Source organism: Sorex araneus, chromosome X (assembly GCF_027595985.1).
Source record: "Sorex araneus isolate mSorAra2 chromosome X, mSorAra2.pri, whole genome shotgun sequence".
NCBI lineage: Eukaryota > Metazoa > Chordata > Mammalia > Eulipotyphla > Soricidae > Sorex > Sorex araneus.
The window spans coordinates 68,116,035-68,138,256 of NC_073313.1; the positions used below are offsets into that span (position 1 = coordinate 68,116,035).

The following is a 22,222-nucleotide window of genomic DNA, read 5'->3' on the forward strand; positions in this document are numbered from 1 at the left end:
TTCTTAAAAATAGCAACAAATCTTGGAAAGGTAAGAAATACTGGCATTGGGCATATGTCTTATACTAACATCCAAGTTGCTAAGAAAATATCAGCTTCAATCTGGCAAGGTAAGGTACTGACAACATATTTCCAGAGACTCAATAACTTGGCTAAATCCATAATAAATTAAAGAGTGAGGAAATTACATTTCTTCAGTTTCTTATTACCTAACTTACCAGGAAACAACTTCTAAAAATAAGGCATTTCCTTTGCAAACATTTTCTCAGAAGCACAATAACTGCTAACATAAGTAGTTAAAACACATGAACTCTAGGAAACCAGTAGGAACAACTATTTTTCTCTGATAGTTTAACTTCACGCCCATTAGAAAGTTACAGAGCTATAGTGTGTCATAATCATATTGCCAACATTATGGAGACTCAACCACAGGAAGGACCTCTGCAAGATGTTTTATAGACCCTTATGGTGGGTGTTCAGTAAATAGTTTTGGGATTATACAAGTACGGTATGTAAGCATTTTCACAATCTGAAGAAATGTAATTTTGATCTTTGTGATAGCATGTTAATAAAAGTACTATACTCATTTTTATTCATGGCAGCCCACTGGCATTTATAGCAATGAAGACACTTACCTAAGGTCAAATAGCTTGTGAACTATTAGTTTTAAACTTTGCAACTCCTTTAAGTTGGGATTTTTATCTTTGCTTGGTATATGAGGGAACTCAGATACAGAGACATGAAACTTGATCAGTGACCTGGGTGATGAATGGGAGAGCCTAAACACAAAACAGATGTGAATAAAGCTAAAGATCATGTTAATATCTAGACAGCAGAAAAATTAGTAAACTAAGCAATTGTCTACATGTCCACAATTTGTCTGTAAATTCACTGTCTGTATTTAAAAACTGCTCGAGTCGAGAGTTCTGGGTGCTGATATCTTGTAAGCAAGTTGAGTGGGCTAAAAGCTATACACATATAGCTGATGAAACATGATTTCTGTGAGTTTTCGTGAAGTTGTTTCTAGAATAGATTAGCATTTGATTCAGGAGACTAAGGATATTGTTTTCCCAATGTTGCTGGACACCTGCCAATTCAGTCAAAGGCCAGAATAGTACCAAAAGACAGAGGAAAGGTGGGTTTGTTGTTTTGGCTTGAGTGGGGAAATCCATATTCTTCCTTCCATCAGACATTGGAGCTCTTGGTTCTTCAGGCTTTTTCATTTGCAGCTCTTCAGCTTTTCAGGTTCTCGGCCTCTTGTCCTACTCTAAGAGTTACACCATTGTTTTATCTGATAATCAGATCTTTGGACTCGGACTGAATGTCACATGCTTCCTGGTTCTCCAGCTAGCTGGTGATGATTTTTTTATTACTCATTGCAATAACTGTGTGGTCGGTTCATATGATAAACCCTCTAATACAAACTATAGTAAATCATCATTCTATAATAAGTTCATGCATATTTAATGTACTTTTACATAAAGGTATATACAAACATATATATGCATATATATAGTTATTGTTGCAGTTCCATGATGTGTATTACCAGAGAAAACACCCCAGCCAAGTACTGTAAGCAGATTGGACATTTTTCATATTGACCTAAAGGGATGACACATACAATAGGTAAATTTAGGGGTACAATATTGATCAAAGATAATATTTATAAGACAATTTAAAATAGGACTTTAAAAATAACTGAAGACTATCTTAATGGGTGCTGTTTGAAGCAAAGGTATTCACAAGGCAAACATGATGAAAAGGATGTGAAAATCATAATTTATAATACAGGCATGTATAATTCTGAGTTATCAGACTTCATGACATGCTAAATAGAGGTACGCATAATGACTTCAGAATCAAGGATTTTGCCTTTAAAAGTAATTTACACATGTTATCTTTGAAACTATATAAATAAAATCAGGTATAACCTTATTATAAAGTTATTTACACCATTCATGTTAAAGATTGTCTCCACTGGGAGAAAAAAATGATTGAATCCATAATATTTTAATCTATTGCTATTGGTGTATATAAATCACACATTTCCACATTGAGTGTTTGCATATTGATTGTAGCTTGACCTTAACAATTTATCATTTAGTCTCGTGCCATCACCTCCTGTGATAAATGTTGCAGCTAAGGATCTATCAGCAATTTCATTATAGACCCCACATTTCAGGGTTTCATAAATAAGCAGTCAAAATCTACTGCAGGCTATGAGATGTTATAGTTTTCATATCCATATTATCATTTTATTTCTATAATGTGACTTCCATCCATCATCTATACAATCATTTTTCATTTTTGTAGACAGACCCCATGGGAAGCCATTTTAATGATTACTGGGTGAGGAGAAATCTTGACAAGAAAAGGGAAAGGCATAAAATATCATTCCTTCCCACCAATATAAAAAGAAGATGGAAAATGATTACTGCATAATCTATGACATATAGATAACATTTGCAAATGTTCATTAATTAATCAACACACATATGCACATATAAACTATTGATGGTTAAATTGTTAATGATATGCTTAATGAGTAAATGACAGGCATGTTAAATTTGTGGAAGACATATCACTTTAAGATTAGTCCATGGACTCTACAAGGTCAAAAATCTAAGGGTGAAAATAAAGAAATAATAATTAGGGGGAAATTCTAGAATGGGATTTAGTATCTGATCCTTTTATTTATTTTCAGTCTACAAGATTTGAGGACAAAGGAAATGCGTGTTACTGTTCTGTACACAAGCCCCAAAGACTAAGTCCATAGAAAGTTGGAGTGTTCTTAGGGACTCTTCAAATCTTTCCCCTTGATACTGACATATACTCGTAGTCAACATAGGAACACATACAGTAAGTACATCAGTTCCTATATGTAGCTAGAGAATGTTGTACATTATACCACATAGGTTTGTGTCAGTACAGTCTATAATGTCTATACAATGACACACTTGCCTACTGACCCATTTCTCAGACTGCATCGCCATCATTATGCAATGAACAGGTTGAACTGAAGCCCTCCATACTTCTAGTCTTGCCTTGCTGGCTCTTTTGACAAAACTTTCATTCTGAACTTACTCAATCTAATTATTATATAATTACATTTGTTTTTAATTACACTTCTTTTTGCTTCCCTGTTTGTATTGAAATAATTTTCTCTAAATTATTTACATTTTAGAGTCTATACTTTATATACATCTCAGGATCTCAACTTTCCCAAGTATGATATTATTTATTCTTCCAATGCTTAGTATTATTATTAAAATTAGGTGAGATAGTGTACAAAATATTTTGTCTTTAGGCTAGAAATGAAACATATACGTACAAAATAAAGGTGAAACATAATAGCCCATAATAATCACGGGGATGGTAGTGTGTTGAATATATCATGGCCAATATTATAATACTTTATCTGACAAGTGTATTCAGTCGTGTCCACTTAAAATCATAGGACTTTGCAACTTGGAGTTGGATGTGGTATAATAACGCTGTATACTTAAAATATAAATATTAATATGATTGTAAAGCATGACACTTCAATTTTAAGAAACACATGTCCACCAAGAACCTCAAAAGGTGACATAATTTGGGAATAGAATCTTTAAAGGTGCAACGATTTGAAGCAGTCAAACTGAAATTATTTTAGGTTTAGGGTTAGTCCTAAATCCAATGACGGGCAGCATGTCAAGAGGAGATTTAACACAAAGATGCAGAAGAAAACATGTGAGTATGGAAGCAAATGCTAGAGGAAGCAGATCTGAACCAGTGAAAATGGTATTCCTTGCGTGGGTAAGCACCATCAAGATACAGAAAAAAGGGAGAAATGATTATTTTCCAGAACCTTCAGAGGAAACTTCCTAAAGTCTTTATCTTAATTTTGCACTTGTGTTCTCTATAATTGTCAGACAAATGTCTGCTGTTTTATGCTACCCCGTTGTGATAATTTGATATAACAAATTGGGGAATGAACATAACAGGTGTAATATTCACCAATCAATAAACACTGTTCATAGGAAAAAAATGCCTTGAGATATCTAACTTAGTGGATCTTATTGAACTCTCTTGAGGACCAGGTCTGGACCTGACTTCAAATGCATAGACTGAACAGTATCTCCAGTCATTGCCAGTCTTCCCCCTTAACAGAGTTTGGTGCTGAAGTATATTTACTTGGCACATAGTACTCATTAAGTCCTCAATGTCATCAATCGATTCTGGTAAACTGCAACTTTAAACAAAACGATGTATATATAACAAGACCAATTTTGTCATAGGCTAGAAACTGAATTGATATAAATATGAGTTGAGGTCCTCTGGTATATGTCTGGTTACAAAGCAGCACCAAGTATATAAATATCCCATACATTGCTAATAAGCGAAAAAATAATTTTTGTTCATTAGTTAATGCATTCATTTTCCAACCCTCTTATTCTAGTTTGGAGTCATGGGTGGGCAGAACCTCTCCCGTAGCTCCGGGCACAAGGCTGGAATCAACCCTGGACAAGATTACTTCCGCTGCTTCTACACATCATAGACATGTGAGTACACTCATAATGGGAGGAGTGAGACATGTTCATGAAACTCACTTGCACATTTGGAAATGTAGGAAGAGATCAGAGTATCCAGAGAGAAAACACATATAGTCCTGAAAAGGTGCAAACTCCACATAGTAAGGGATTCAGGCTCATTAATTTTATGAGGAAATGTGAGCAAACACAAGGACCATATCCAAGGAGCGAATTTTGAGTATGTCTGTGCAGGTTTAGTGTTCAAGGTATCAAGGCTTTTTGTTCAAAGGCAGAAATACTGAGAACATGCCAACTCTGAAGTGTGTCACTGACTTAATTTTGACCTGGTTTTCATCATATGTCCAACAAGGATAATTTAAAAACAAATAAAATCCCAAAGCACACTTCCTGATCTTGTGCACAAATCTTACAAATCTTCAGTCCTTGTCCTGTGAATTGCCCTTGAGCAATTCACAGTGGACACTCCCAAATAAGCCACTTAAGCATATTGATTATTTTGAGTAAAATTTACTTGAGAAACAGCTGGTACAAGAGGGACCTTCTGCTTCTCTTTGTATCACCCTCAAGCAAGGTCAGTAAATCACCCATGTAAAATGTACAGTCCCTGTGTTATTACAATTATTGTATTATCATTACCAGAAATACAAACTTTTGAACCCCAAAGGCTTGAGGTTCTAAACTTGTTAATTCTTCACTAATTTACTACTAAAATCCTAAACCTCTTTGTTTTGTCAGTTTTTCACAAATCTGCAGTTTCTTTTATATGGTATTAATTCTTCCCATGTCTTTGAGTCTCTAATTCTTCCCATGCCTTTGAGTCTCTTCTTTTTATGGGGCTTCGGAATTAAGTAAGCTTTACTTTTTCTCCTACTAATCTGTCATCTCAATTTAATTGTTAGTCAAACCAAAGAATCTAGAAAACAAAACAAAAATTTGTCCTGCCCTACTCTCCCATTTTGCCTCTCATTTCTTTCTCTTTCATGTCCCTAGTTTTTCACAATGGGAATACCTAAGACATATTTTAAAAGATGAAATATTAATGGACACAGTGAAAGTTATAGAAAACTTTTTTCAAATAGCAGAAAAAGTAATATTCAAAAACAGCAATGTTGAAAAGGCCATCATGAGAGATAACAATCTCTCATTTTCAATTTCAAGTATATTCCACTGGGAAATAAATCTCAACTGCTACCAACACCCAACTACCATATTTCAGGAAATATTACCCCAGAATGATGCTAACTATTAATTTGGAGTACCTGACATGTTTACTAGGTATCTGAAAAGTACTATTCATGGCTTGAGGCAAAAATGGATTACTCAGAGAATGAGAAAATGAGCTGTGAATCTCTACTATCTAAATAACAAAAAGTAATTAAGGATATTATAAGACAATTTAATAGGCGTGCAGGACCCGGGGCTGAAATCTCCAAGCCTGTTCAGATTGGAACTGGGTCTTCTCCACCCAGACTCCCCATTTTCCAATAGCTTGGCAGCCACACCCACAAACTGCCCCTGGCGCTGTGCAATCCCACCAACAGCCAGCATCCAAAGACTCTAAGACCAAGCTCCTGGAAGCACATGACAAATCAGCCGCACAACATCTAATTGACTTGTTCTCCCTCTTGGAGTACCTGACAAGCTACCAAGAGTCTATTGCCTGCACAGGAGAGCCTTGCAAGCTCCTCATGGCGTATTCATATCCCAAATACAGTAAAAGATATATACATACCTCATGGAGAGCCCGGCAAACTACCGAGAGTATCCCGCCTGCACGGCAGAGCCTGGAAAGCTACCCATGGCATACTTAATATGCCAAAAACAGTAATGATAGGTCTCATTCCCCTGATCCTGAAAGAGCCTCAACCAGTTGTTGGAAAAGACTAATAAGGAAAGGCTGCTAAAATCTCAGGGCTGAGTATAACAGAGATGTTACTGGTGCCCACTCGAGTAAATCGAGAAACAACAGGATGACAGTGTTACAGTGATACGTACTTTGCACTGGTAAAAATCCTATGATTAAAAACTGTAGAAAGGATTCATTTGAACTATTTGGTTTACATTTTATTGTAGAGGGTTAAAACTTTTATTGACTTTAGATTATTCTCTGTCACAATCTCAAATTAATATGCATGAAAGATAGATGATTCATATAGAGGAGTCTATAGTTCCAAGAGAACTAAAAATAAAGCAGAATTACTCTGCTTTTTTTGTTTCTATATCCAACTCTGTACGTAATATTGAATTTTTGGAAAAAGAAGACATCACCCAGACTCATTTTTTAAAAAATTCTAGCAATTATAAAGACCCTCCATCTTTTTATTTTTGTGTTTGTTTTCCCTCATGTATAGCCAAATTTATCATTTATCATCATTGAGGGTTAACTTATAGGAAGCCCTATGAGTTTCTTTAAAGAAATGCATTAGGGAAAGTGATAACCCATATGCTGAATTACACAAAGAAGCAGGGAATACAACTTTTTAAAGAAAAATGTAAGGGGCATCCCTTGAGGCTAGAGTCAAAGAGATACTAGATATCCTTAACCAAGAAGTTTGGGTCTTAATGAATGGTCTGTGAGCTGAAATTTCAATCTCTTATATAAGTAAAGTAGAGCAATAGCAAAATCCCACAAACAAATGCACAGAGAGATAAAGAAATTTATCAATCTCTGCCGAGCTTCATTGGAAGAGGATACTTCCTTCAATGTGTATAACCAGAGGCTTAACTGGCTTGTACGATGAAATTAGTACTATTACACAATCTGTAAAGAACAGAAACTCAGAATAAGAAATAAAACTAAAAACCAGTTCTAGTGAGGATGGGCAGAAGCAAATGCATAAACATGTTTTCAACTAACATATCACAAAATTATTAAGCACAGAGATGAGGATGACTTGGTAATCCAAAATTTTAAAACCCCAAAAGAACAATCGAATCTGAATCAACTGACATAATGTACAGTATAGCTCCAATAACATCAGACAATAAGATATTAACGTGAAAGATTATAAATAGGCATTCAAAAGAAAAACAAAGCTATGGCATTAAGTCCTTATCCCAAAACACGCAATCTCTCATGTCAGAATCCTGAAGACCTAAATGCCTCCAAATGGAAGTCTTGAAAGTCTAAACCCCCAACGCACATGATCTCAAAAAACTGAAATCCACAGAATAAAAATGAAAAGGACAATTTAAAAGCTGAACCTGTCCTGATGCAGACGATAGTTGTTCATGTAGACAGTTCTTAAATTAGTACTATCTTAAGGTGTTTACAGTTTCGTTTCCAAACTCCTAATCTTGAATAATTTGTCCTTTTTTCAATCAGGACCCTTCACAACACTACAGAAGAAGTCTATAAAATCATTCTCTTACAGAGAGGCAGCAAGCAAATGTGTATAGGAAGCAACCTTCCAGCCAAAGAGAAGAATTGACTCCTTCACACTCTTTTTACATTTGAATTTAGAAACCTTCTCACTACCAAGAGCACATGATGCCTTACATACTTAGATAATCTCTATATTGACATTTCTTTGGATAAAGCTGCAGCAAATATTTGTATTTCTCAAAGAATATCTCCTCAGATTTTCAAGAAATCCTATGCATATGTTCCATCATCAGTTTACTCAACACTTGTCCCAAAAACTACAATATTTATTTATTTTATTTATTTATCACTTTTCCCAAAGATACAAGGGCTGGAGCGATAGCACAGTGGTAGGGAGTTCGTCTTTCACGCAGCCCACCCGTGTTCGATTCCTCCGCCCCTCTCAGAGAGGCCAGCAAGCTACCAAGAGTATCTCGCCCGCACAGCAGAGCCTGACAAGCTACCCGTGGCGTATTGGATATGCCAAAAACAGTAACAATAAGTCTCACATTGAGAGACGTTACTGGTGCCTGCTCGAACAAATCGATGAACAATGGGATGACAGTGACAGTTACAGTGACAAGGACTAAAGTTCAATCTCAAGGAGGAAGTCCACAATAATACTTTTGTTGTGGGAAGAAAAGTTCTCAAATCATTTAATGAAACTGAAAAAACTTACTTCATTCATCATTGGTTTGAAGTATCACAGAATTTCCAGGGTTTAGTTTCACAGTTCTCTGTTTCTGCTACTGTCACCACTTCTGTCCATAAAGTTCAGTGCCATAGTATTACCAAAATTACACCTCTTAGCACCCCTTTTCCATTCTCTCTTTATTCTCTGGTAATCAACATAAGCCACCAATTCTAGGAATTATTTTTGAAACTAGTAAATCTTTAAAACCTGGAGTGAAAGTGTCTGTATCATAAGAAGATTGCAGGACAACACCGTCCTGAACATAAATGCACCGATTACTAACAAAATAGATGCAAAATAAAATGATAGGTTCACCACTGGAAAGTAGTAATGGCTTTATACTTGAAAATCCATTCATTGACATATTTACTGGTGAAGAAGAAAATAATTTGATCATTTACATCACTGTAGAATTGATGAAATTTAGCATCTATCATTTATTTAAAGAGAAAAAGTGTTTGTGAAACAGGAATAGAAGGACTTCTGATTCCTACTTGTAAAAATTGTAAAGAAGCATCAGTCTTAGTGGTGAAGTCAGGAAATCTTATATTTAACACTATGCTTAATATATCTAACTTGATATGGTAAGAGGGAAAAATGAAAGGATTAGAAGTATGCTGTCCATTATTCACATATGATAATCACTCTCATATAGAATCCAAAATTCAGACAAGATGAATTATTAGAACTAATAAGATTATTTGACAAAGTGTCGGGATGCATGATCAATTCAGAGAAAATTTATTTTTCCACTTATGTGTTGGAGAACTGCTATCTCACAAATGCCCAGGCATGTTGTGCACTGGTCTAGGCAAGAACCTGTTCATGGGTCGCAGAGAAACCCCTCTGGGAGCTGATTCAATGATCACAGCTCAACTTTATTACCAACTACAAACATTCTTATAGAAGAATCTTGGTTTACGTAAGGTTAAATCACATTGGAGCTTAACAGGATTGGCCTGTCAACTTTTTCTCTCTGCTTTGCCCCAGTTCCAATCCCCTTCAAGATTATATGTTATGGTTAGGATCACTTCCTGAAGGCATACTTGATGGTTTCTGCATTTTAGGCTGAAGTGACTAGTGATGCTCAAGGCCAGACACAAGATGCAGGCGCCTTGTTTTGCTATCTCTACCTTATCACTCCCCCTTTCAAGGTTTCACTCCAAGGCCTATTAGCGAGGTCGGTTTTTCATGCTCCAGTGTCCGTCACCCTGCTCCACAGGTATGCATAGGAAGAAAATATAATAATGGTACCAATTATAAAAGCATCAATAATTGCATATTACCCATGAATACATAGCACCTAAAATACACATATCTTTGAGAATAAAATTGTATCATCTTATTGCAAATCATTAAAGAAATTTAAATGAAATAGAGAAACATATCATGGATTAAAGAACTCTGTCTTATGTACAGTTAGAACTTCTCACATTTTTTTCCTGCATTTTACTTTATTATAAAAATGTTTTTTTTCATATTTCACTTTCGTGGGATTTGTAATTATTGAGATTTTGCAAGTGGAAAGTTTGTAACAATCCTGAGTCAAATAATTCCACTGGCAAGATTTTTTTCTAACTGCTTATGTTCCTTTCATGGCTCTCTGTCATATTGAAAGTATGGACTCCGTTTTTATATTTTCAAACATAATATCAGAATACATTTATAGACTAAAACAGAGGGTAAGCATAACTTATATGCTTTGGAAAATCAAGGAAAACAACGTAAGTAGAATTATTGTGATAGCAGCTCTATTGCAGGGGTCTGCAAGTAAACTTTCATTATCTTCAAGGAGAGTCTTCATAAGTCACTCCCAAATTGATTTATGGAGACGATGAAATTTCTGTCCAAACCCACACTCTTGTGGAACTTTGGAAGAGAATTTTAAGTGTTTATTTAGATAACCAAAGTCCTAAAATAGATAACAAGGTCTGGGTATGTATTACTTTACCAGGTTCTAGAATTTTGAATCACTTGGGATATTGGCACAGGAAGGGACCGACAGATGGTCAACACACAAAAGAAAGACTACAGATAGACTCACAGATTTGGAAAGTTGAGTTATTACAAACATGGTATGTAAGTCACCTAGAAAAAGCAGAACTCTGCAGTATATGTTAATGGAGCATATGCTTTTAAATTTATATAGATTCATATAAAAATCAAGTTGCAGTCCAACTCAAACCAGAGAGAGAAAAATCAATTCTGGGTAAATTAAAGGTCTAAATGTGAATGGGAGAATTTATAAGCTTTACAAGTTAATAACACTAGGTCTTTGAAGTAACAAATTGTCACTTAGATATAGAACTTAAAAAATAGAAAAAATAAATGTATTAAATTCAGCTATATTAAAATTGAGAACACTAATGTTTTAAATGCCTATAAATAAATGTAAAAGACAAGACATTAACTATGAGAAAATAGTTGTGACATGCTCACAAATAAGAATATTTCATTGAAACTTATGGCATTAGCAATAATTATACATGTAATGATAAAGGTGTGAAAGAATCCCATGGAATTCCATAGTATTATAAACCGAGTTACTAAAAATTAAGAAAAATGTCACAGATAATCTAATAAAATAGGATGACTATAATTCAAAGGTATTTCAAAGTAGAAACATAATGATAAATACCTGAGAAAATATACAACCTCACTGTAGCACTGTAGCCCTGTTGTCTCGTTCATCGATTTGCTCGAGCGGGCACCAGTAATGTCTCCATTATGAGACTTTTTGTTACTGTTTTTGGCATATCGAATACACCAGGGGTAGCTTGCCAGGCTCTGCCTTTCAGGCGGGATACACTCGGTAACTTGCCAGACTCTTCGAAAGGGACGGAGGAATCGAACCCAGGTTGCCCGTGTGCAAAGCAAACGTCTTTCCCGCTGTGCTATTGCTCTGGCCACAGCTCACTAGTAGTCAGAAAATGTTACTGCAATCATTAATTAATTATCACTATTCTATGCTCATAAACTAAACTTTTCAGTGTTTAAAAATAATTTATTTAAAGATCTGAGTGGCAGTACAGAGTTTAAGGGACTTTATTTTCCAGCCACCCAACCTCAGTCTAATACCTTGTACCAAATCTAGCCTTCTGAGCAGTGTGAAGAGTGATTCCTAAGCACAGAATTATGAGTAGCCTGAGCATTAATAGGTGTGGCCCCCAAAATTGAGCATAATTTCTTATAATTAAGAAAATCTAGCAATAACAAATCTAGTAATAAGAAATGTTAGGATGTGGTGTAACCTACATTTGTTATAGCAATACTCACCCCTGGAACAAAAACAAAAATGGGAAGCAACTTACCATTCACTTAGAACAGTGTACACTATTGTAACATGTAACCTAAACTACAAATAATGAAAAAGAAATACAAATTAAAGATTTTTACCACTATGACGGATCCAGCCCTCTTATAAAGCATCTCAACACTGTTCTGGATACTGAGGAGATAGAGGTATAATCTGATTTTCAGAATTACATCATTTCAGTTTTGATTATTTTAATGTTTCTAACAGCCCCTGTATCTGTTTATAGCAAACTGAATGAATGTATTCTGATATAGCCATAAACAAATATGTAAGTATAATAAGAATTGAATAACTTGTATTCATAAGCCATACAGTTGAATTTCAAAAATCAAACTGAGTCAATGAAAGAGGAGAAAAAACATGTTCAGTCTTTGTCCATTTATAAAACAGTTGAAAACATACAAAGACAAAAATATAAGACAAAGACAAAATATAAAGTTTAGAGGTACAGATACATCTGATCGAACTAGTTAAAGGAAGTTAAGAGGCTAGTAAGTGCAAAATGCCTATTATTTATATGACTGGAGAGATGGCAAGGAACAAGGGCAACTTAAAAGAACATACACTGATTATTTTTGGATTATTATTTCTCCTAGTATGCACTTCTGATAACTATCCACTTACAATGAACTACTTTGCTAAGATGAATAACCAAAGAAAGAGAAAACTCATCCGAAGTCAGAGTTCTCACAGATGTACATCAGTAGCACCATTGTGGCAAAGAACCAAGTGAGATCCCTTTACTGGCGGGTTCCTCTGAAAGAGAAATTGGTGGTCTGCATATATGAGAAAATTTTGCATTGTACATACAGAAAAGTGAGTGGAGGGAGGAGGGGGTGTTGTGGGGGATCAACACTGCAAGCTAATACTAAGAATGCCCTAAGACCCAAGAAAATATTATTTTAGTTATAAATTCATTCTTTGGCAACCAATCTCTCCCTTAAATTAAAGCTAATGAACTGTATTACCATGTGAACAAAGGGGATGCTGGGTTGAACCTGGGGGAAGTGACCATAAAGGTGAAGGTGGAATATTAAATGACTATTTCAGTGTTTTACCTCAAAGTGCTTTATAATTGAAAAAGCCCTGTAAATCGCATTATGTGTCTATGACCAGCTTTCTCAGCACATTTTTATTTTTAGCTGAGCAAAAGAACTTAGAGTAAATGGATTGTTCATGACTGCTTGACTCTATGCTAATCTTTCTGCCCCAAATCCAATAAGAACAAACTGGGTAATAGTCTATGCGCCATTTTATTGCTGGGCTTAGTGAAATCTTGATCTAGAATATTCCTAAGATCCTTTATCATTGCGACCCTCAAGAGCGTTTGCAAGAGGGCATTTTTCTTCTCGTCCTGGCTTAGGAGGAGAATGCTTCGGAAATATATTGTGGAAGGAGCACATTGCTTTCTGTCACCCACTGCGATGACTTGGACTCTGAGATGAGCAAAAGACATGATGTCAAAGTTGGGATGTTGTCTTCCCACATCCTGGACCACATGGGGTATTCCTCTGACACAGCACCAATCCATGTGACTTCCTAGGACTGGTGAGGGGAACTCTTAGAATTGTTCCTCCTTCTAGGTGACTTTCTGCACCTTTTCTAACTGCCGACACACTGGCCATCAGCAGTTATGCCTTCCTGTCCTGCCCCAGATATTAACATACCATGTGCCTCTGGCTATGTCATTTTCAGGACCTCAGTTTCTCTGTATGAAATATTTGGACCAGTCGATCCCTAATGCCCACTCAGGGGCCAGGCACGCTAAGGTTCTGTGATTTCAGTTACCTTTAATAATACACTCATACTTTCTAATACGTGTTGATGAAGAACTCAAGAAAACGATGTCAAAAATAATCGGAAAAACATGGGGAATACTAACGTTGCAATGCTCAAAAATCCAACGGTGAAAAATAAAAGCTATAATATACATACCTGATCCTACTCCTTTACTGTGTGTTTTATTGCTAGCATTTGGGATGGGGAAGGGGGCGCTGTGGATGGATTTCAAAGATTGGCTCAATGACCCCTGACCATTTCCGGTGATATCCAGCCACCCAGGAAGCTGGTTCAGCACAAGGACTTAAGCCATGAGGTGTTTGGGGCCATCAGGACCACCCTATCTCTGTGTTGCAATGCTCAGGGGCTGCAGAAGGCAGGGGACTTTGTGGTGGCGGGTATGGACCTGGGTAGGGTGCATGTGCGTCCTATAGGACCCTTATTCTATCGCCCAGTTCTTTGATTTTTCTTTCACCAGTAAGTAGTGAGTGAACATCCTAAAATGAAATTTGAAAGAGGAGCTGGACCCATATTACAGAAAGTCGGGTGCTTACTTTACACACTGCAGAACCCTATCTGATCCCCGGCACCCTGTGTTGTCCCCCACAAACACCATCGGGAGTTTTCCCTGAACGCAGAATCTAGAGCAAGCCCTAGGCACGGAAGGGAGTGGTCCCAAGCATCCCTTCCCCTAAACAAAAGTAAACAAAAAAAAACCTGAAGGACTTGGAAGGGGACATTGCGGTATTAATTCAACAGTGTAGGTTGAAATAGGTAATATTTAATTCTGCTACCGGTCATAGTAGAACAAGAGTTCAACAATAGAAATTCTAAAAGACTGTATTATTCTGCCCTCTCGTGGCCACTATAGTGTACTACAGCAACCTAAGCCAAGCATCCTTTACAGAAGAGGTTCAGTCAGCCCTGAGGAGGCCAGAGAGGCCTTCAGTGCTAGGAGACTTGAAGTTGGCTTCGCGTGCTTGCAGACTACTTTAAACGTTATTTCTCCATCTGAGAAACATATTGTTCTGTACACATCCAATGGAGAGTGCCTGAAGGATGAAATATCACGTCGGAAATTCTGACTACTATAAAATCTAAAGTGATTCTGCTCCTCAAATCGGTCAAGTCTGATGGAGTGTGATTTAAAAGTAGCTGCAAAATAAGTCGCTAAATTATTTCAGGAAAGTACTTTTAAAAAAGTTTATGTTGATTAGAGGAAAATGTTAGAAGAAAGTACTAAAGAAGCAGCACTATCAACATCCACTATTGTTCCTTTCTATTATTTCATTCCAGATAATTCTCTAGGATTTTGGATTTTTAATATTTTTTGCTTTTTGGGTAACACCAACGATGCTCAGGGGTTATTACTGGCTCTGCACTCAGTAATTACTCCTGGTGGTGCTTGGGGGACCATATGGGATGCTGGGGATTGAACCCAGGTGGCTGCGTGCAAAACAAACGCCCCACCCGCTGTACTATCACTCCTGCTCTCCAGATTATTTTCTAAACAGGTTTGCCAGAGTAGTAAATTACTAAATAATTGCTTACTAGATACAGAAAATATCTGTAACTTCTTTTTAAAAAATTTCCTTTATAAGCATAATTTTTACATCTTAAAATATTCATTTCAATGTGGTTAATTATATTTCTTTATGCTTTCATGATACACAATATTCATAAGATCTTGTCAAAATTTTGGTAGCATGTAGTTACTAGATCTGTTATTAGTAGGGTACAAGTTTAATTCACTAAACGCTTGCCAAATTACATAATTTTCAATATTCTTACTAAATTTAAGAATAATTCATATATAACTTGAATTTACATCCTTTTACATTTATCTATGTATGTGATTGTACATATGGACACATCCATACACATGGGCCTGTACATATGCATACATTCATTAAATTTTATGTTTGTACAAAGAAAGAGAACAGCAATGTGATCAAGACTCTAATTTTGCTTTCATTCCGCTCAGAATTTATTAATATTTGGACCACACCCAGCAGTCCTCAGGACTTACTCCTAGTTCTGTGATCAGGGTCACTCCTTGTGGACTCAGGATGCCATAAGTGAGTCTTACCCTCTTTTCAAGTCTTTTCAAGCCCCTCAAGCCGCTCAAGGTTTATTTCTTACATAAACAAGCATCTATGTTTTTCTTAATGTATTTATTGGTTGGGGCCACACAAGTAGTGCTCAGTGTTTGCTCTATTTGGGAGGTGGGGTGGGGGTATACCACGGATGCTCGGGGATGACTCCTCGCTCTGCACTCAGTAATTACTCCTGGAGGCACCCAGGGAGGCATATGCGATGTCGGAAATTGAACCCAGGTCAGCCATATGCAGGCAAATACCTGCCGTAAACTCTGTACTACCCTCCAGTCTCTCAGAGTTTCCTCTGAGCTGGACATTGAGAGGTGACTCCTAGCAGCACTTGGCGGAGATAGGAGGGAAAATGTGGTGCTTGGGACTTGATGGATCTAGGAGGGAATATGTAGTACTCGGGGTTGAACCCTGGTTAGTCGCGTGCAAAGCAAGTGCTTTACCTGCTATGCTCTCTTCTAGCCCCATAAATATCTCTATTTTCACTTATAATTTGTGAGAGAACAAGATAGTCCCCTGGGCAAAACGCTTGGGTCTCAAAATGTATAGAATATAAAGGATAGCAAACATACACCCAGGAACGAATGGAATAAACCAATTTGGGGTCTTATACATGTACGTAGAGGGCAATATGGGTAAAAGTAGAATAGGAAATTGTCATGACTTTAGACGTTCAGTGTCCAGGAACAATTATTGTATTGAACAAATGGCCAAGTTGTGTACTCACTTGAGGTTGCCCAGGTGACCCTAAAGCTTGGACAGTCCTTCCTTGTGTATTCGTCTGTATCCTTATGTGTCAGTTTGTCTGTCTCATTCTCTGAGATTGACCCTAGCTGGATAGGTGTCAAAAGAGTCTCTCTCTCTCTCTCTCTCTCTCTCTCTCTCTCTCTCTCTCCTTTATTTGAGGGGTTATAGTACTACTTACAATGTTCTCTCATGGACATAATTCCAAGACCGCATGCATCACCATTGCACCCAAGGACACTACCTTCTCTCTGTCTCCCCCCCCCCCCACATCAATCGTATGAGTTAGTTTCTCTTTTATGTTGCCTTTGGATCTTTGTTGCTACCTCATTGTGTACCTTAAAGTCCCACAAATGACTGAGATCATTCTGCATCTGTCCCTTTCATTTTGATTTCACTCAGCATGATCTCCTCTAGATCCATGCACTTTGCTGCAAATAGCATGGTTTTCTTCTTTCTTAGAGTCATGTAAAATATTGGGAAGTAGCTAGTGTTGGCATGTTGTGGTGAGAAAGGAACCCTCATCTACTATTGGTGGGAATGTCATCTGGTTCAGCCTCTATAACAATATGGATATTCCTCAGATATTCTAGGCACCATTGGAAAGGATGAGTAAAGAGAGGCTTCTAAAATCTCAGGGCTAGGACAAATGGAGACGTTACTGAGACTGCTCCATAAAATCGACAATCAACGGGATGATGATGATGATATGATGATGAAGATGATGATGAAGTATTTAGTAAATTCTCATTGAAATTAATGGCTTGCAGGGAAAAACTAATTTCTTGATGGGGTTGAGTGTTTGCAGTGTATATTTTAATATTAAGGTTCTTTAACATATATATTTTCTTGGACATCAAGGTGATGAGCCTAATTACTCAGAAATTATAAAACCTAATTGGTATTTTAAAAATATACCTGGTGTTCTTCAGAAAACTTACAAGAGAAAAAACCCACAAAAAATAGTTAAAACTGGCATCTATTCCATTATGTTTATCTCTTCAACCAGAAGTTTTGAATCTTGAGAAATGTTTAAGACTGTCTTTGTCTTCATTTCCTTTAATGTTTCTGAAAAAGTAAAAAATTGGATGCAAAGAAAGTATTTCTCCTAAATGACATCATTTAATACATTTCAAAACAGCTAATAACTTGACTATTGAATAAAAGACAAGGAAATATATTTCTTCTTGAGTTCCTATGAAACTAGATGTTTTAAAAATGAGATGGGACAGCCAGTATCTGGAAACAACCCCACTGCCTGAGAACAGAGAGCCGGAAAAAGAAATTACAGTGCATCTACACAATGGAATACTACACAGCCACCAGAAAAAATGGAGTCACGAAATTTGCTCATAAATGGATGAACATGGAGAGTATCATGCAAGGAGAGAGAGAGAGTGAGTGAGAGAGAGAGGCATAATGTGTCTGGAGTGGGGTGCGAGAGAAACTGTAAGCTGGGGACATTGGTGGTGGGAAAAGTACAGCTGTAAATGTATGGGTGTTTGAACATTGTATGACTGTAACCCAAACACAAACAACTTTGCAATGTGTATCTCATGGTGATTCAAAAACAAAAAGAGATGTAAAACCCAATATTTCATTGATTTATTCACATTTAGTCCTGATTTCATTAGAGCAAATGTTACATTTTAAGAAATAGGGGGGTAAATTGTAGGAAATTTTCTCAATGAGAATATAATAATATTGAGTGTTTATAATATACCAAGTTCTATGGAAAATGTATGTGCCAGATTTAATCTATTTTTTGACATTTAACTCATTTATATTTGCATATAATGAAAATATAAAATATAGAGGTAATAAGGTTAAGTATCACAAAGACAATATTTAGGAAAAAATTACATCTTGGTGGTTTTGAGCTAACATGTCAAACCCATCTCTATATAAATCTATGAGTTTTATCATAGTAATGTGGAGAATCTGTCCACATAATTCATCACTGATATAATATATATTTTATTTCCATAATTATATGCAAAAAGACTACAACAAGGAGAGGAGCTTAGTAACTTAGGAGAAACTAATATTATTCAATACAAAGCAACGATGAAAAAGCATCAACTAGTATCATAAAAATAATATTCAATGCATAATTTAAGGAAAAGAGAGAAGCACACCAAGGTAGAATAAAAATTGCCACTGTGCATAAGTAATTTTCTACTCAAAGACTAAACTAATATAATAAATCAGTGATCCAATAAGGCTTAGGACAAAAAGATCAATATAGTATTTACTTTTTAAATAGTATTTACTTTTTAAAGCTATTTAAACAGGGCTACTCTATTTAAAATACTAAAGCGTATTCTTCATATTTCTTCTAGCAACATATTATATGTGTGTACGCATTTTACAAGCACATATCACATTTACACATACATACATACTTGTGTACATAGAAAGTATTTCTTTTAGTTTACATAAGGTAATTAACCATAGAGGACTGCTGTCATACTGATGGTGGAATAGAGTATGTCCACGTTCAGCCTTCATCATCAGGCAACTAAATGGCAGCCACCATTTGAGAAAATGCTGCTTTTTAAATTTAATTTTATTTTTATAAAGTTATTCACAAAATTTGTTACATTAACTATTCCAGTGCCAATCCAACCACCATTATACCTACCCACGACCATACTTCAAATGTTTCCACCAAATGTAACCTCCAAACTCTGTCTCCAACTCAGGACCTAAATAATTTACTTTGTATTGCTTGTCATGAATAATACACCAAAAATTATCCCCCAAAATTTCCTTAGTGCAAAGTTTGTGAAGATTGCTGTATTTTATCCTGGAGCCATTAAGCCCTTTTATAAGAGATTACTAACATGTTGTTAAAGTTTGAGCCCTATGTGCTTTTATATAAAATATTTTTTTCCTCCCCAGGATGGGTTGCCTTCTACTTTACACCCATCAAATTCTGTGTGCTACTTGCAGCTGTGCACTCCAGGAATTCTAAAATTTAAAATACTGTGGACTGGAGTGATAGCACAGCAGGTAGGGCGTTTGCCTTGCACGCGGCCGACCTGGGTTCGATTTGTCCGTCCCTCTCAGAGAGCCCGGCAAGCTACCTAGAGTATCCCGCCCGCACCACAGAGCCTGGCAAGCTACCTGTGGTTTATTCAATATGCCAAAAATAGTAAAAACAAGTCTCACAATGGTGCCCGCCTGTGGAGATTGTCATGGCTGGCATAGCATGGCAAGGATTAAGTTGTGGAGGTTTTCGGCTGCCAGAGCGCTGTTGGGGCAGAGAGGGGAACCCATCACCCCCATCTGGGTTTCCCTGAATAAGACAAGCTGGGGTAGGTTCTGGAGGCATCTCTATGGTGTACTGTCTATTAGTTTTTAAGCACATATGATAATTCAGGGGCTAAAGCTGAATCAATTACTGGAACATAGAATTCTGAGAATAAAAGCCATTTAATTCTGCTTTGGGACCACTCGTCGTGGTGTTTGGTGGCTATTACTGACAATGTTCTCTGTCATCTGTCCTAGTGGTGCTTGGAGACTCATGTGGTGCAGGAGTTTGTATCCTGGTACATCATCTTTAAATCCTCATGTTGCAGCTATATCCAATGGTTACTTTTATTTTATCTTATTTACTTGATTTTATTTTTTTGCTTTTTTGGGTCACATTTGGTGATGCACAGGAGCTACTCCTGGCTCATGCACTCAGGAATTAATCTTGGCCACGCTCGGGGAACCATATGGGATGCTGGGAATCAAATTCAGGTCGGCCGTGTGCAAGGCAAACACCCTACCCGCTGTGCTATTGCTCCAGCTCCTGGATGGTTCCTTTTAGTATCAATTTCAAAGATGAAGGAAATGTCACTTTGGTAATTACCTTGTTCAAGCTCACAAAATTGATAAAAGCTAGAATCCGTGTGAAGATGGAGATCTATGTGATGACCAGTGTTAAGCACAGAAGAAAATAAAAATGACCTATACCCTCACACTTCAGAAAGAGATACAGTATCAAGTTGTATACAAAAATTTAAATGTGTTTAACATACAATTAATTAATGTTTGAAATCCCTACTGAGATAATTATGTACTCATTTTTTGCTATTAATCTAATTCGTTGGAGGCAAGATGGTGCAGACACAGGTCGAACTGCTCGTGCTCTCTTGAACCCGGCTCACCATCTCGCTCTGGATCACATGCGACAGCACGCCAGGCATGGAATTCCACATGTGACCCTTGCTGGAACTCTGTGCATGATTTCTGCTGGACGTCACCAGTTGCTTTGCGGGATTAAGACAGAATGGTGACGGCAGGGCGAGGAAAAACCACGGTGGGTGGCCAAAGCATCACTGCCTCCCCCAGTCGGGCCAAGTCACAACGCCATGGAGCATGGAACAGTGGCAGTACCACACACAATGGCTTATCCACTGCAGGACACTGTCCACCAACCACCGAGTGACTTGGGCCTCAGCACAGGTGTTCGACCTGGCACAGACCCTATGCGATGGGATCTTGCTCTGCTATTCAGTGACCTCTGGGCGTACTACATATACCTCAAGGAGATCAACCCGAGGCTGCAGATGCCCCAGGCGCTGCCCGAAGATGCAGGCAGATGCATGTTGCCAGCGTGCAAATTGTTACAGCAAGCCAGTCACCATGGGGCTTACATTGGGTAGACTGGGAACACCTGGAGGGATGTTTAGAGATAGCCCCCAAAACAGCCTCCATCCTCTTCCATCCCCCCCTCCGCCCAACCCAGCAAGCTACTGAGGGTATCCTGCCTGCACGGTAGTGCCTGGCAAGCTCCCCGTGTGGTACTAAATATGCCAACAACAGTAGCAAAAAATGGGTCTCATTTCCCTAACCCTGAAGGAGTCTCCAGCTGAGTTGGGAAGAACAAGAGGGCTCGGACTAAGCAGACGGCCCGCAAGTCAACCGGTGTGAAGCCGCCGCACAAGCAGCTGCCCACCAAGGCGGCCACAAGAGCGCACCAGCCACGGGCTCATGAAGAAGCCACACCACTACCAGCCCGAGATCTGCGGCTACCAGAAGTCCACCGAGCTGCTTATCTGCAAGCTACCGTTCCAGTGGCTGGTGCACGAGGCCACGCAGGACTTCAAGACTGGCCTGCGCTCCCAGAGCTCGGCCTTCATGGTGCTGCAAGAGGCGTGTGAGGCCTACCTGGTGGGGCTCTTCGAGAATCCCAACTTTTGCACCATCCACGCCAAGCGCATCATCATTATGCCCAAGGACACGCAGCTGGCGTGCCGCATCCACGAGAGAGGGCATCGAGTTTACTGTGCAAAAATCTTAGGGCTGGAACAAATGGAGACACTACTGGCACCCGATTGAGTAAATCGGTAATTAACGAATGACAGTGCTACAGTGCTAATCTAATTGGCATGGTATATATTTGTAATGGAAACAGCCATCAAACCTAGTGTGTATTTCCATTTTTCCTAGCTGTGGAATTTTACCTTTTAAAGAATATAATGAGTCCCTCCAAGACTCAGACACTGAAAGTTTACTTTGGTTGCTTATGACATTGCAGCTGGAATTACAGGTTAAATTCTCTAATTTCTAATCCTTGGGCTTAAATTATTTTTTACTTAATTTCTCTGATTTTTTGTTTGCTCACCCTATTTTTTCTTAATATATAAATTTCAATCCTTTCTTTATTTCTTACTTCTGTTCTCTTGTTTAC

The 22,222-nt window shown here is 37.6% G+C and overlaps 1 pseudogene; it reads left to right on the forward strand.

Moving 5' to 3' along the window:
• The first annotated feature begins 20,900 nt into the window (after window positions 1-20,900).
• Window positions 20,901-21,870, forward strand: LOC101541692 (histone H3.1-like; annotated as a pseudogene).
• Window positions 21,871-22,222: the final 352 nt, after the last annotated feature.